Source organism: Thamnophis sirtalis, unplaced genomic scaffold (assembly GCF_051295495.1).
Source record: "Thamnophis sirtalis isolate CommonGarterSnake01/CBP01778 unplaced genomic scaffold, rThaSir2_p1.2 scaffold_11, whole genome shotgun sequence".
NCBI lineage: Eukaryota > Metazoa > Chordata > Lepidosauria > Squamata > Natricidae > Thamnophis > Thamnophis sirtalis.
The window spans coordinates 68,046,320-68,058,558 of record NW_028261391.1 but is presented as its reverse complement, the minus strand read 5'-3'; the positions used below and the strand labels follow the sequence as shown (position 1 = coordinate 68,058,558).

At 38.1% G+C, this 12,239-nt stretch overlaps 1 protein-coding gene across 1 annotated transcript in view; it reads right to left on the bottom strand.

Moving 5' to 3' along the window:
- MGMT (O-6-methylguanine-DNA methyltransferase) overlaps window positions 1-12,239 on the bottom strand; it is a 196,714-nt gene that overhangs the window by 165,670 nt on the left and 18,805 nt on the right. The window lies entirely within an intron of this gene.

Sequence of the window (12,239 nt, the reverse complement as noted above, 5' to 3'; positions counted from 1 at the left end):
TGAATAAGTACTAGGCCTCTGCAAAGGTGCTTTGCTCTACATCCAGAGTGTAAACAGATATTCTCTTTGACGATTTCCAATGGTTGTTTAACAGATTTTCCATGATATTCTGAGCCTCAGGAAAGTTACAGAATAGTTGCATTAATCCTACACGCAATTGCTTTTCTGCAGATCCAGAATACTTTAAAAAGTATTTGGTGAAAATGACACAAAAGATAAATTTTAATAAACGACAGGAAGCAAAAAAAAATGGCAGCATCTTTGTTTCAATTGACTTCCAGTTTAGCAATGCCAAAAGTAGAAGCATTATTCATGCTGTCTTCTTCCTGACACATTTATGTCCTTCAGATTCCCTCCTTCTCTTCCCTCTTTCAAGGTTGTGATCCTTCAGAGCAACAAATTGCCTGGGAAGTAAACAACTCTTTAATCAGAACGGATTATTTGCAAAAGGGTCCTGAAAGTGGAAAGCCACAGGCCAAGGACCAAAGAAATACTTTGGGAGGGCCGTATATAGTCCTGGGATCACTGCTTGCCTCTTCCTCAGAAGGACTTAAATAAATATTAGATTTAAAGTAAAGTACATCAGAGAACCTGTATAGTGTGTTTTTAAAATGCGGGTTTTTTTTTTATTTTAGATGGAAGTAAATTATTAATCCACTAAGAAAGGTAGATGGAATTGATTTTACCTTAAGAAAATACAGGTAGTTCTTGACTTACAACAATTAATTTAGTGACCATTCTAAATTATGACACTGAAATTCAAAGTGTCTTATAACCGTTTTTCACACTTAAGATTGTTGTAGCATCTCCAGTCACATGATCAAAATTCAGACGATTGGCAACTGAGTCATATTTATGATGGCTGAGGTGTCCCCTTTGCAACATCAATGGGAAACCAGATTTGCTTAACCACCATGCTACTAACTTAACTGAGCCGAGGTGGCGCAGTGGTTAGGGTGCAGTACTGCAGGCCACTTCAGCTGACTGCTATCTGCAGTTTGGCGGTTCTAATCTCACCGGCTCAAGGTTGACTCAGCCTTCCATCCTTCCAAGGTGGGTGAAATGAGGACCCAGACTGTGGGGGCGATATGCTGACTCTGTAAACCGCTTAGAGAGGGTTGAAAGCCCTATGAAGCGGCATATAAGTCTAACTGCTATTGCTATTAACAACTAGAGTGATTCCCTTTACAATTGGGGCAAGAAAGGTCATTAAATGGAGCATAATTCATTTAACAAATGTTTCACTTAGCAACAGAAATCTGGGCCTGAGTTGTGATTGTTAGCCGACGACTACCTGTAATGAACTTTTGTTTTCTATTTCACCAAGTCCTTGAGATTATATGACTAGCTACACGTCTTTGTCTTTTAATTTTTAATTTTCTGTCAACTGATATTTTCATTAGAAATCTTTGCTTTTCTGTGAGATTACACTTTACATATTACACTTTAATTATTGCTCCAGGTCAGTTGAAGTACGCCTTGTTCAAATACAGTATTTCTATAATGTTGGAGGATTATGCTGTTATTGATAGCAATAGCAGTTAGATTTATATACCGCTTCATAGGTCAAGAGTCAGCATATTGCCCCCAACAACAATCCGGGTCCTCATTTCACCCACCTCGGAAGGATGGAAGGCTGAGTCAACCCTGAGCCGGTGAGATTTGAACCGCCGAACTGCAGATAGCAGTCAGCTGAAGTGGCCTGCAGTACTGCACCCTAACCGCTGCGCCACCTCGGCTCTTGATAAATTATGAGAACCATCAAAGAAGAAAGAAGGAAATATTAAAGTAAATCCGGTTGCAAGGAGAATTTTAAACTTGCTAAATGGATTGAGGGAGAATTTTTTTTTTCAATCAACAATGTCTGTAGGATACCTTATGTGTGTATGAATGTTGTTGAATTAGAATAAATGAATATACTGAAAAGTATAACTTGACTGGTAAAATGCAAATTTTCATAAGTTGAACTCATTTATCATGTGGTAAATCTGTGGAAAAATATAATTTACAGTAATCTGATGTGGATAGGATTGGTTCAGATACATTATTGTTTTCTTAAGGCTGGATAGTAGAAACGGTATTAGATACATCATTCGTATTCCGTTCCTAGATTTTCAAGTACCAAATTTGTGCTATAAATTCACACTTGGTGGTTTGATATTCATATAATTCCCAAATATTTCATTATGTCATGAACTATAAACTGTGCACTATTTTTAATTAGCTCTCTTTCTTTACTTGGCAGCCATCAAGCCACATTTTTCCCAATTGATTTTATTGCTAATAAACCACCAGAGCTGTCAATCATTTTTTTTTCTATTGTCATTGATGCTCCTACTATTTTTACTAATTAAAAATCTATCTTTGCACATATTGTACTTTAATAAGGAGTCTGGATATAAAACTTGTAGCTGTAGGTCATTAAATGTAAATAGCGAGTGACAAAGTAGTGTTGGAGATGAATGATTTGCTAGATCACTACACCCTCGGGGAAAAAGAAGCCACCTTCTATTTTTCTTACACTAGGAAAGTAAGATTACCAAAACGAAAAAGAAAACTAACCCTGATAGCTAGATAAAAAAGAATTTTACACACATACATAGATACACATGTTATCCAGTTTGTAAAAAAAAAAAAAAACATGAACAAAGAAAAAAAAATCTTCTTGGCTTGACATTCACAAAAAATAATTGGGAGATTAAATTCAGAATTAACACTTTTTTTTTTTTTTTGCTCAAAAGGCCCTTCAAAACAAAGCTTCCCTCTGGGTTCCTCATTCTAACAATTGACTAAAGAAAACAAATTAAGGATGCTGCAAATGAAGAATGTAAGAGAGTGATAGAGAACTAAACAATAGAAAGCATGTCTGCCAAGGACAACTCAATAATCCTAGAAAGTTTTTAAAAGTTATGCTGTAGAAAAAAGCACTTCAGGAAACTCTTTTCAATTATCAAACATCATTGGAAAGAAAAGTCCTGCTTTTTGCTAAGTATTTGCCACTTTAAAATGCTCAATCTGTTTCACGTTCATTTAAACTGGAAATATATTCAAAGAAAATATGTATTTAAATATAAACTGGAGAAGGGGATGAATGCATGCCAACTAGTTTTATATGTGAGTGTTAAAACCACTGTCCTGAACAAAACCCAGATCATCCAACAGTGTTCTGACCCCCACTTCTCCATCCAGGAACGAAAGCCAAAACCCACGTAACTAAAAAGGTTTCTTTTAATCAGTCAAGACTCTCGTTGGCTGCAAGCCACATAAACAAAGAGATAAGCACACTGGCAACAATGCAGACAAACTCTGGCAGCAATCCAGCCTGCCAAGTTTGTTTCTGGTTAGTCCTTAACATGAACGTTGACTTCTGCAAAAGGGCGTGGCACAAGCAGTCTCTTTTATAATCAGGAGAGGATCTTAATAAGCATCAACTGAGCGTAATCATCTCCTATGATTACGCAGTTGTTCTTGCCGCCAAGTAGTCCTTCGACGGCGTGCATCCCGAAACAACTCACAAGTGTTTTCCTAAACACTCCCTCTGATCCAAGGCTCCAGCGCCACCTGGTGGCCAACCAGTCTCTCCTCGCCCTGCTCGGAGTCGGCACCCTGTCCAGGGTCCTCTATCTCCTCCAGGGCTGACTCATAAGACCCCTTGCTGTCGGAGTCTGGCGGCAGCTCCAACGGCACCTGCCGGGCCACAACACAACATTATATCAGTAAGACGGCATCCAAAGATGAGCTGCTGAGAGAACGTCTGAAGCATCAGCAGACATAGGAGGAAAATCAAGTAAAGGAAGTGCTATAACAAAAAAGAACCCACACAGGATGCACCATCAACTAACACTGAAAAATGCTATCAGTGGCTACCAGAAGACTCAAGGACAGACACTGAGCCCCACATTCACAGAAGCAGAGATTTACTATACTAGAGAGAACCTGAGGTGCCAACTGTGCAGAGATGACTCAGAGACAGTGTTAACACATAGTGGCAGGATATAAGATGCAATCAAGAACAACATACACTGAAAGAAACAAGAAGTAGCTGGCATTGTGTACAGGAATATCTCCATGTATATGGGGTAGACCCTTCCAAGCACAGGTGGGAGGTTCCATAGAAAACACTAAGAACAGTGTTAAGATCTTTTAGGATTTTCAGATATAGAAGGAGAGATGAGAACCAACCAACCAGACATGTTGCGGTGCCAAGTAATAGCAACAATAGCAGTAGCAGAAGGAGGATGAGAAGCTGGAGATATCCTAGAGCCTGAACGAGAAACTATAGAGGATGTGAAGAGTAGAAGCCAAAGTGGACCCAGTAGTGGTAGGAGCACTTGGGGCTGTGACTCCTAAGTTGAAAAACTGGGGTTTTTTTTGGGGGGGGGGGGATGCAGGAACATCAGAGCTTTGGGTGAAGACTGTTTTTTCTGTTTCTTTGTCTTAATTGACAAATACTGACACCAGAGGTGGGTTCCTACCAGTTCGCACCTATTCAGTAGAACCAGTTTATCAAATCTACCGAACTGGTTAGAAGAGGTTCCACCAGTGGACCCGTAAAGCTGGCCACACCTACAGAAGAGGTTCCAATTTTTTTGAAACCCACCACTGGTCCTTGGATATGATTATTCTACACTATCATACTCCTATTTATAAAACTCAGTGCCTCTGTGAAAGGTAAGGATGACTACTGCGTTTGTGGTGCAATCAGAACATTGCGTGTGTTGAAGTTGTTTTAACGCAAACCAAAGATGCCTTTTGAAAAACAAGTTTACATCCTATTCTTATGCATGCCAGTGCTGTGTGTGAGGTAATTTAAGGTGGTTCTGACAAGTGTCGTCGGCATCTTCATATCCGGTCACATGGGCGGCAAGCCACTCCCATCCGGTCACATGGGCGGCAAGCCACTCCCACAAAGGAGGCCACACCCACAGAGTAGGTTCCAACAATTTTTGAAACCCACCACTGACTGACACCAATTAGCTACAGCAGGCTGGGATTCTTATGATACATAAATTGTTTGTGAGAAGACTTGAGGATTACTTTAAAGCAACTGCATTTTTTCAAAACAAGAGTGGCGATTTTTTGTGTGACCTAATGATACGAAATATATCTTACACAGATGAAAGCCGAATAAGATTCCATTTAAAACAATATAGGAGACCCCTAACTCCATTTCCAGAATTAAGAGGAACATCACTTTCTGATACTTAACTACCCAGTAATCCCACACGAAATGTAAGGTGAATAGCACCAACTATGTTACCCCCCCTCCCCAAAAGTTCACCTGCATTCTTAACCTAAGTGTTGAGAAGAACGAAATTCATCTTTACGTGAATATAAAGACAAAGTTACAAGATAAGTTCTCTCGGTGTATAAGTGAATTCTCAAGATTTGATAATTTCTATTCAGTGCCGTGAACAAAGTAATGCAATACTCTGGATGTTGATAGTGATATATGTATGAGACGCTGAGCATAAATATTGCAATTACGATTTTTTTTTACTATAAGAAAACATTGCCAATGTAACAAAGAAAAAAGGCCTTGACCAAAATATCTGAGGATATTAAACTGTAGTAATCTACTGATGCAAATCATTACATCTATTTGCATTTGCTTACTGAACCCTAACGCAGAAATTAAACTACATAGAATGGGGGGGAGGGGGGGAAAGAGAGCTGGTTGTGCATGGTTAAAAGGAGACATCTTGGAGGATCCAAGCTCTTTCATTAATTTCCCTACTTCCCCTCATTAACAAGTAAAATGTTTTTACTGCTTGAAAAGTTTTAATAAATAGGAAAATGCAGGGCAGCCTACATAAGTTTTTAATGCAATATACAAAAGCTTTTAATATTTTTACATACATTAATGAAAAAGCTAAATTTTATCAGACCTATTCTGTGAGGGAAATAAATACTACATGAACAATTACAAATCCCTTATAAATGTTTAACTCTTCCATTCCGTATGATACATCAATTAGCAAGTCAATTAAATGCACATATAAGAACTGTTTTTTTAAAAAAAAAAAAATCTGGGCTCTTTCAGTTGTCCTTCTTAACTATTTTAATTTATTAAGGAAAATCGAAAAATTGACTGCCAGAAATCCACATTCAAATTCACACTCAGTCATGAATCTTCTGCAGTTAGTAAGTTCATAGTAAGGAACATCATTATAAACCCAAGCCAGCAGTATAAATGCCAGTATTGAAATATCTGAAGTGCAAAAGAGTATATAATAAACTTTCAGGTGAATAAAAAGCCACCATCAAGTTTTAGTGATCTTTAATTAGCTACCATGCACAATCCAGCTACTCTGTGAGTAATAGTAGGCAGTTTATCTGATAAAAGGCAAAAAAAAATCCCCAACCCTATAAACATCACCTGAACATTCACTAAAATCCAATAAAAGAGGTAAAAGGGGGTGTTGGTCCTACCTGAGACGCCCAGGATTAATCTCACCTTTAGTGATTCAACATTGCTGGACCACTGCAGCACAGTATACATGAGGCTGACCTTGAAGACTATTGAGAAGTTTCAGATGGTACAAAATGGAGCAGTGTGGACAATTATGGCTGCTTGTCATTTGGCACATGTGCTTCATTTTGGCTACAAGACTGCTTCCAGGTTCAACTTTGTTTTCTTGGGCTCAAGAAAAGTTTTAGGTTTAGGTTTATTAGATTTATATGCCGCCCTTCTCCCAAGGACTCAGGACTTGGACTTGGACTTAATCTTCGTAAATGTCAACGTCCACAAGGCAGTGACCGTTGCATTGTGAAGGCCAAAGGCAGAACGTCACGGATTACAGAGTTGTTTATCCATGTGTTGTCCTGCCATTGGATTCTCAGCTTGTTTCACGGTTCCGTCGCCACGGGAACCAACACTCCCCATTTATCCGGGCTTGTGACCGGCCATGGTTTCCCATAGGCTGGGTCAAGGACTCAGGGCAGCGTACAACATTAAAAGAAACACATAATACAAAAGTTAAAAAAAAAATTAAATAGAGTATCCCAAACAAACCCAATTAGAATTGACAATATCATTTTTTTAAAAAAAAAAAATCGAATTAAAATTAACAATGATCAATAATTTATTTTGTTTCGTTCAGGCCAGGCCGGCTTGCTGGAAAAGCCAACTTTTTAGGGCGCATCGGAAGGACCGGAGGTCTGGGATTATACGAAGGAACAATAGACATCGGCTTTGTTCATTAATTCGTTCAATTTTTATAGCAGCTCGTGACAAAAATATGACTCTGGGCCACTAACAATATTTAATATAAAATTGCATAACAATTATGAATGATATATTTATTAACTGATAAAAACCAATCAAAGCCAAAAATTAACATAAGGAAATGGGCTCAACTCCATACCTCAGGTCCTGCCCATTACGGAGTGTCATCTGATGGGATAACCTTTTCTATTTTGTCCATCTACTATAAACTTTCTGACCTTTATAAGGCCTTGATGCTTTTGCCATCCTTTTGCCTGGGATAGCAAGCAGGAAGTTTACCCCCATCCTTGTTGTTGTTGTTGTTTATTGGTCTTGTATGCCGCCCACTCCCGAAGGACTCCGGGCGGCTTACAATAAACAAGGGAAGGGGATAAATACACAAAGCAAGACTTTAAAATACACAACAGTCACAGTTTCTGTGGGGCTGGATATTTCGAGAGCCCCCCGGCCTGCTGGAGCAGCCAGGACTTAACGGCTTTGTGGAAGGCCGGGAGGGTAGTAAGGGTCCGGATCTCCACGGGGAGGTTGTTCCAAAGGGCTGGAGCTGCGACAGAGAAGGCTCTCCCCCGGGGAGTCGCCAGCCGACAATGGCTGGCAGATGGAATCCGGAGAAGACCTAACCTGTGAGATCTAATCGGTCTATGGGAGGTGATCAGCAGGAGGCGGTCTCTCAGGTACAGGTGAAAACATCATTGGTGATATCTTTACAGATGATAGTAACATTCAATCAAGATAAAAGCGATGATGAATTTAGAAAAAATCAGAAAAAACTAAATTTATTTTAAGCTCTGCTAGAGATCATGAATGGAGGAAGTACTCTATGAATATCAAAGATAATATTCTTCATAGATCATTACAGAACCTGGCCATAAAACCCTGACACATTGTCATTAGCCACGTAAAGCCTCCGCATTGGCAAAACTAGTGAATTTTACTATGCCACAGCAAAGGTTCCTCCAAGTTCTTTCTAGTGAATGGGAAGAAAAACCATCTACTGGCCTGATTGCTTTTTAGCAAACATAGAAAAGCATTGGAACTAAGGAACTTTATTGTACTGCAATATCCTTAAAAAAAACTCTTTGGTATACACGGATAGCAGAATAGAAAGATTTAATAACTTATTTACACCTTATGTGAATTTGACTGTAAATATTTTACAGCACTTAATTCTACTTTTCTTTCTTATTTTCTTTTCCAAAAGAGTCTATATTCCTCGAGAGTTACGACAGATTATTCTGGATTTAAATAAAACACATATAATTTATTTAATAAATAACATTGTATTTTCATCTGTAGATATTTTAAAAATGCAAGCAATTTTGTAATGGCTGCTTTAGTATTATCTGGACATTTCTTTTTTTTATTTTTGGAATTAAAATGAGTTAAAAAATAAAGTTCTATCATTAATTTTTTTTTCCCTCCATCATTATAATCTAGCAAATGTGTAAGTATAAACAATTCCATAGTTATAATCCGAAAAGCCATCAGGAGAAAAACTAGCCCAGTTTATTTTTAATAAAGGAGGATCATAGTATATAATAACTCTTCCTGCCATATCCATTGAATCTGCAGAAATAGAGATTGATGTCTAGATATTTCTGGCAGGGAAGCAATATTTCTCTACAACACATGCTTTAGATATACAATTCCATTTTGAGATATGTAAGAAGGGCAGTGTCAACCACTATCTACCACTCAAAAGCTGCATTTGGACCTAATCCAGTTAGTAAAAGAAAATCAGTCAAAAATTGTGTAGCACTGCTGTATATTTTTCACATTTCCTACTAATTAGCCTATTTGAGCTATGCTTTTTTTATTTCATGTATACAGTATAAATTAGACAAAAATAAGGTAGACCAAATGTCAAGGATTAATACTGTCTGCATAATCCATACAATCTGGGAAAATGATGTATTGGAACAACTATGTTTGTGCTACAGAAACATCAATATAGATGCAGATATATCTTTCCAGTAAGATATAAAAAGGAAATCCAGGGATCTAGTAATTAAAAAGGCTTTTAGTTTTTCACCTTATAATTACAGCAAACATGAGTGGTGGCAATCCACCTTATGAAATGCCAATGTGGGGTTAATCCACATCAGCTGTCTGCATCGTTTTTAAGGCATCTGTGCAAGAGGAACAACCAGCAATGTGGTCATATTTGGTGAATAAACTATAGTGTTTTTCCCAAAATATTTTCCAACAGCATTCAATGGGATGAATTGACAAAATCATCACTGATAGAAATCACTCTGTCAAAGTTTTACAAAGTCCTATTTATCACAATATAAAGATGAGCAAAAGAACCCCACCCCCCCCAAATGACAAGATGTTTATGTACAAATATTTTATGGAATCATTTTGGAGTAGTAATGCTCATCATTTGGCATTATGTAATTTGGTGCGCTATTATCCTGCCAATGTTTCTGGGTGACATATATAATAAGTTAAATTTTATCTAATCCTATTATAGCTAGCTAAGTATGACGGCAAGATGATTACTAAGCTATTTGGCAGAAAGGCCTAGAGATGGGGGAAGGATAATGCTGGGCGAAGTATGAATCCAGATTTGTAAAGTCAACTTCACTCTTGTCTATTGTTTGTGATTTTATCCCGTCTCATTTTTTTATTCATTGTGCAAAGATTCAATGCCTCTAGGTCACATTCAGTTAAGTCTTTATTTCTTTCATTTCTTCTTGCTTCTGTAATATGTACTGTATATACTCGAGTATAAGCCTAGTTTTTCAGCCCACTTTTTGGGCTGAAAAAAGCCGCCTCGGCTTATACTCGAGTCAGTGAAAAATTTGCCCGAAATGGAGGAGAAAAAGGGGCGGGGCCATGCCACTGGGTGACACTCGTGAATGGCCCGGCGCCCCTGTGAGTTTCCCCTCCCTCTGTGTCAGTTTGCCGCGCAGCGCGCACCGCACCATCCCCCCTCCTCACGTTCTAATGTAATGCAGGGCTGTCTTACGATTCCCCTTCCTCCCCCTCCTGCTGCTCTGCAACGATGTCCCACCTCCTCCTTGTTATGGCAAGCAGCCACATAGCGATGTCCCACCTCCTCTGGTACAGTGATCCAATGATAGGAATCACTGTGCCGTGTGTCATAGGAGGCGGGACATCGCTCCCGCGGCTGCACGGGACATCATCATCACAGCGGGACATCAGTATCATGAGGTGAGTGAAGTATTTCATTGAATACACCGCTAGTTTACTGTTTTTCTTTGAAATAAATATTCAAAAACATTATTGGTATCTATTTTTATTTTTGAAATTTACCGGTAGCTGCTGCATTTCCCACCCTAGGCTTATACTCGAGTCAATAACTTTTCCAGTTTTTTTGTGGTAAAATTAGGTGCCTCGGCTTATATTCGGGTCGGCCTATACTCGAGTATATACGGTATATTTGCATCAAGCTGAAGTTCATACTCGAGTATATACGGTATATTTGCATCAAGCTGAAGTTCATAAATGAGCTTAGTTTTGGAAGGTTTTAAAGATTTCAATAGATTGTCTGTGTTAGTCTCCACATTATTAATTGTGAATTGCAGAAAGAAAATCCATTCTGTTTAGTGAATGAAAAATTCACTAAAAAGTTCTCCAGCGACCTCAATGAGACAACTCATGCTAACTGTTTCCCTCCTCTTTCGTTTTGTGCATAAAGACATCTGCAGAGCAAAATCAATGTTTGCTCCACTTGTGGGAGGTTTAGCTGATGTTCATTCGCGAGTGCTGAAGATTCCCTTGTGCCACAAACACAAGGAGACTTGGAGTGAGAGCTTTCTAAATGCTTCACCTACTCTAAACAGCTAGAGAGGGTAAGATGACTTTCTGGAAGATGGCACAGGATAAGAAGATTTAAAAGTAATAACATGGATTCCATCAGGAGCAGGCATCGCAAGACTTATAATCCCTTGGTCATTAAAACACATCACATACACAGGAGATCCTGCTCTGCTGCTGAATCGCTGAAATGAAAAGTGATTTATAAGGACAAAGGAGCACACCAGCTTTAATGCCACCAAGATGTTATTGTTTTGAATATGGATATTTAAAAAAAATATGATGTGGAATAACACTTTTAACCCTTTCCTTAGTTTTAAGATTAATTTCACTATTGTACAATGTAAACTCTGTAAAAGCCTAAAATATTTTCTGAAAATTTAAGTACAGCTCCCAAATAAAACTGAATCTTTAAAAGAAATGGCGAACTACCCTCAAACTTGTCCATTCGTAACATTTATATTGTATCAAAAGCTATTAAAAGAATAATATAAAATTAAATTGACTTTATAGAAAATGTATATTTTTTATTTTTATGTTATACATAAACTAGGAAAAAATTTAAAGTCTTAAACATTGTATTAATGTTGAGAATAAAGAGATTTCTGCTGTTTTTAGAATCAATTTTGATTTTATCATGATACCTTGTGAGACAACATCAGCACACTTATCCCTGATCATATTAAAAATGCTTCTGTCAGTGATCAGATGGTTTCTCATTTGAGAAAAATAAAAATGAAGTAAAAATTGCACTACCCTATTTTTCGGAATATAAGACACACTGGAGTATAAGACGCACCAAGGTTTTGAAGAGGCAATTTTTTTTAAAAAAAGTAGGTAGGTAGAGGGATAGAGAGGGAGAAAAAGAAAGAGAAATACAGTAGGTGGGTAGGTAGAGAGATAGAGAGTAGTTAGGTAGGTAGGTAGATAAAGGGAGAGGGAGAGAAATAGAGAGATAGAGAAATACAGTAGGTAGGTAGAAAGAAAGAGAGAGTGTAGATAGGTAGGTGGAGGGATAGAGAGATAGAAATAGAAATAGAGAGAAATACAGTAGATAGGTAGGGAGAGAGAGAGTAGGTAGGTTGGTAGGTAGACGGATAGAGAGAGAGAGAAATAGAGAGAGAAAAAGAAATACAGTAGATAGGTAGGGAGAGAGAGAGAGTAGTTGGGTAGGTAGATAAAGGTATAGAAGAGAGAGAGAGAAATAAAGTAGGTAGGTAGGGAG